This window comes from Chinchilla lanigera, unplaced genomic scaffold (assembly GCF_000276665.1).
Source record: "Chinchilla lanigera isolate Chin_1 unplaced genomic scaffold, ChiLan1.0 scaffold00020, whole genome shotgun sequence".
In the NCBI taxonomy this organism is placed as follows: Eukaryota; Metazoa; Chordata; class Mammalia; order Rodentia; family Chinchillidae; genus Chinchilla; species Chinchilla lanigera.
In genome coordinates, this window is record NW_004955421.1 from 9,612,362 (window position 1) to 9,617,635 (window position 5,274).

Sequence of the window (5,274 nt, forward strand, 5' to 3'; positions counted from 1 at the left end):
AGAGAGAGAGAGAGAGAGAGAGAGAAGAGAGATAAACAAGAAGTAGGGGGAAGTCCATATACTTCCCCAAATTACATCTTCAGTTTTCTATAAATGAGAAGCTTGGAAAATTCAGACAACTGATAGTCCCTACTAAAAGGAAATGTACCCTTAACACCTGCTTGAGACATCTGTGGAACTTTGTGAGAGAACATTTTCAAAATGAGCCCAAAATATAGGCAATGTGTATGGTCCTCACCTGAATATGAAGCCCAGGGTCCCAGGCTGTGAAGAGAGCCCTGGTTAAAGACCTCTGTTTCCATGAGGATCTATCGGGGGAGGAGTGTTTTATTTCTCATCTCTATACCAGTGCCTAGTATCTGAATATGCATCCACGGAAACATAATTCAACTTCTTGATTTTCCAGACCTGCAGATAATTGGTTCCACAGAGTCACAAAGACTCACGCTCTCAACGCTGACATCAGAAACACTGCTTAGCTGTAATCAGAGGATCAGTTCCCTTTGAAGTCAGAAAAATGTAGTGTTTGAGAATAGGAGGTGGTAGTGGGGTTGGACAGAACATCATTTCTGAACTTAAAAAAAGTCATAATTACAGTGGAATTTTTTTAAGGTAAAGCAAATACACCATAGCAGAAGCACACCCCAGTTCTTCACCCTCTCACTGACTTGTACTTTAGGAATGTCTCATGTAATTTGCATATTGAGGAGTACATTAAAATTTACTGGAGAGCAAAACAAACCATTTTTCTAGTTTCATAAATTATTCTCACCCTCATTGTGGGGTATATGATAAACAGCTAAGTGAGGACAGAGATGGCCGTGTGGATAAAGCCACAGACAGGATATTGGAGGAAGTGTTACAACCTGCATCCTGATGCTGACTTGCTTTGGGTTTCTATGAAGTCATGACTGCCTTGACCTTGGTTGTGTTATTTGTAAGATACCAAATACACACAGCCCAGAGTTGCAGATAGTATTACTATAATGAAGTTTTTAAAATGTGGAGTCTTTAAAAATGACAGTAGATGTCTTGAATTTGTTTGCATAGCATAGCTGGGGAGAAGAGTATCATGACTAATATTAGGTAACAGTTTATACCTCTTTTCTGAACTTGTCTTTTAGTATATGTGCTGCTGAAGTGAGCACTCTGACCTTGCCTTTTATCATAGCTTTGGAGTCAAAATGATTCCACCAATCTTAATTACATTTCAGTTATGCTAAATGACTGGCTGTATCCAAGGATGAGTCAGAGCGGAATAGTTACACAACCAGTCACAATCATCTCAGACAGAGGCCCTGTCTCTTAGACTTGTGAAAATCATTCTTTTATCTTGACTTGAATTCCACTTCTCAACTATGTTCCCCTGTTGTTCAGCTGCCCTGAGTTTTAGATTATTTTGTTATAATTATCTTGTTTTTGGCATTTGATAATAATATGATTATCTTATTAGCCTGAAATCTTGTTTTTGGCATTTTCCCCATACTTAAGAAATTTAGATATAAAAAAGCAGTTTGAAAATCTTCTCTAAAACAGGTTGTTCTAGATGACGAATCTATAACATCCTCAAGGATATCTGTGATCTAAGTGTTAGAGAAAATTCAGACAAAGGGAGAGCAAAAGGTTAGTTTACCTGTTCTAGTGAGGAAAAGGCCAGAGCAATTGCTCCCTAAGTCCTGTGTAGTATTTCTACATTATATTACAGCTTCAGTTATGTTTCCTTCTCTTCTCTTCACTGACTCCCCCATCATATCAGTTAGTTCTCACGCACACTATTTCTTGCATTGTAGTCAAAATATCTGTGTATATTTCTTCCATTCATTCATTCACTTTGTATTTATTGGGCACCGACCATGTGCTAAGCAGTGTGCGGAGAGCCAGGAATACGCAAGAGGAGCAGATGCTCCTGGTACCTAGTCAGCCATTTTCTTGTGAGCAGTGACTGTGCATATGCATGCTCATGATGTTTGGTGCAAGCTCCAGCAACTCCCAGCCTTTGAGTACTCAAAGTAAGCAGAGTTGCCAAGGTGTCAGTGCCCCGGCGGGCAGCCTTCACTCAATTTTAGTGGATAAATAACTCAGCTTCCACCCTCACTCAGTACTCTCCTTCATCCAATGATGGGCAATTTTGTAGTTAAGTAACCCAGCTCTCTCACTCCTCTGGTGAAATAATCCCAACACATGCTTTCCCAGAGGATCCTAATGGGACTTAGCCTGCAACTATTCCCTATAATAGTTACTGGGCAATTTAGGAGGTGATGGGTAGATGATGCATTCCACTGACTGACTGACTGATACTGGAGATTGAGCCCAAGTAACACTGAGCCATATCCCACGCTTGTTTTACTTTTTGACTTTGAGACAAGCTTCCATATCATGTTTGCCCAGTCTGGCCTCAGATTTATGATCCTACTGCCTCCGCCTCCCAAGTAGCTAGGATTATAGGCCTGGACTGCCACACTGGCTATATGATGCCTTCTTTATTGGTACCTTGGCCCTTTCTGCCTTGCTTCCCTACTCCCTTAGCTGTGCTTCCTGGGATCACCTCCTAATAAACTACTTGTTCTCAAATCCTTATCTCAGGGACATTATCTGGGGCAATCTTAGCCAAGAGGTGACTGTTGAAGTCTTGGTTTCTATTCTCATATAATTTATTCATTAGTGGAAGATTTAGGTAAAACCATGAGTAATTAAAATGCATTATGATAAGCATTTAATTATATATTCTCAAATGAATTCTAATAAAACTAAGCAATATCATTTCCATTTTACATATGCGGAAACAAAGGCTTAGAGAAGTTAAGCAGTGGCCCAGGATCAACACAAACTAAGAGCTACTGGCGATTTAAATTCAGTTCTGTAAGATTTCAGAGTCAGGACACTGCCACTGGGTTACCTGCCTCTCTTAGTTCTTCCTCCTCCATTGGTGAATGATTTCAGAACTGTTTGACTTATTAAAAAAACCTCAACAGGCATTGAAGTCATGGACCAAACATGGCCCACGTGTCTAATTAATGGTTACAGTTGATCACATATTGTAATATTTGGAGCAAGGAGTACTGAGGTGTTGTGAGGTACCCTCAACCTTTTGAATCAGCTTGTTACTTATAGTAAATTCCCTTCTTCAAATGCTAGCCAGATCCTAGGAACACATGAGTTATTTCTTGTACCAGAGCGAGCGGGCTCTGGCATCTTAGGTAACAGCAGCTGCTACAACTGTCTACTCACAAGTGGTCAGGGTCCCCAGGCTCTGCAGCTCACTGTTGTAAAACAGGGATGGGGGTGGGGCTTTTTTGCCTTCACTTACCATAATGACAGCAGCTCAGCAAAGGTAGCTAATTGCTTCATACTCCAAATGACCCTTTGTCTGTTTAAAGTCACTGGGGCACAATTCCCACAGGAAGCCAGAGAGGCAGCTTATTATGGAGAGCTGGTGTCCTGGGGAAACAGCACTAGGCACCTGGGGAGACGTGGGAGGACTCATGGATAATGGCCCACCTGGCCAGTGCTGAGCACAGATGCCAATCACCATCAGGACTTAACACCAGCAATCTTTAAAATTTCTTTATCCTGCTCCTCCTTCTCCCAGATTAAAACAAAGCAAGTAAACACTATATAGTTACAAACAAAGTCATGGTAAATTACTTCATTCTGTTCTACCAGTTTCTGTGATTAGGAAACCTAGATTTGAACTTCTATGCCTCCAGTCTCTGATGCACAAGTTTTAGGTCCTGTATTTCTTAGCCTTTGCTTCCCTACCCATTAGGTGGGGTGTTTTACATAAGGTCTTGCACATAATGAGGCATACCTGGGATTTCTATCCCATGTCTTTGTCAATATCAAAACATATATTGCTTACTTTTAGAAAAGGACTTGGCACAACATAGAAACTTAATAAGGTTAGCTCCAGGATGCTTCACAGCTGCCATAATGAAATTATGAAGATGATATTAAGTATCTGCTCATTGCTTGTTGTCTTAGTTATTTTTCTCTCATTGCTGAAACAAAATACCCAATGCCCACAATTAAGGAAGGAAAGGTTTATTTAGCTTACAGTTTGTGGAGGTTTCAGTCTATAATCAGCTGGCTCCAAGGTAGGGTGGCAGGGCACAGGGGCAACATTTCAAGGGGACATAAGACAGCAAAAATAGCAGGAACAAAAGAAGGAAAAGCAAGCCTCTTTTCTCACCTTATATTGTATATCAGCTATCCACCCATGCCCACACCATCTCTGAGCCCTCCTCTTCCCCAGGCTGAGGATGTTCACAGAGTAAGGACCTTGGCCCCCTGCTGAATCAGTTTAAATTTTAAAGTTGAACTTTTGAACTTCTCAAGTTGACACAGTGAACAACATTCTAGAGCAGAAAGGGCATGTCCTTTTCACTCCAGGGTGTAGAACTGCTGAGTTTCTTAGTTAAGCTTCTAGACTCCTCAAGTTGACACAATGTATCAACCATAACATTTATGTTACCTTTACTGTCCTCCTCAATTTAACTCAGGATTTTTTATGCCTTGCCCCTTTACCAAATTTCACTTACTATTTTGAAAAGGTCTAGAATTTGAACTCAGAAATTCAGAAATCCTCAGATTTAGGCTCCAACTCTACCATTTAGCAATTGCATCATTTTGGACACATCTACTTCTGTTGTTCAATTTCTCAATCTTTAATTACAAAGGGCTGTTTTATTTGATTGGTAAATTGCTTTCTTGGTTTATAATCAAGTTCTAGGTCAGACATTTGAGATTAGAATCCCCAACCTTTGCCACACCTACAGTTTGTCACTTATAAAATGGAAATAATGAAAACTCCCTATTTATGGGTAGGCTGAGAGAATTTGTACAAGTGAAGCATTTCTTAGCAGAGTGCTAGCACAGTGTATTATTAATAGTAGCACTAGCAGTAATTGTTCTAAGCTAAAACTCTATTATCTTGGATCAAGTAGTTCATTTCCATCTTAGCCTGAGTTCCAAAAGTGTTTCTTTTCCTGGGAGGCGATTGTTTTATAAAGACATTACTATCAGTTAAAGGGATTTTAGTCAAAAGGAAATATTTGAGGGGTGAGGGGCTTTTTGTGTTCCCTGGAAATCATACCATTTAGGCATCTGCCTGCACAGATAATCTGTGAAATGTGTTTATGTGGAGCAAGCAGGTAGGACAGGGGGATGGAGTTTTTTCCTCAGTGGGATCTGAGAAACTGCAGACTGAGTATAGAAAGGCAGAGAGAGAGATTGAGAGAGAGAGAGAGAGAGAGAGAGAGAGAGAGAGAGAGAGAG

At 40.4% G+C, this 5,274-nt stretch overlaps 1 long non-coding RNA gene across 1 annotated transcript in view; it reads left to right on the plus strand.

Annotated features, from left to right (window-relative positions):
- The window catches only part of LOC102020677, a 160,951-nt gene that overhangs the window by 55,698 nt on the left and 99,979 nt on the right, over positions 1-5,274 (plus strand). The gene's annotated exons all lie outside the window — the stretch shown is intronic.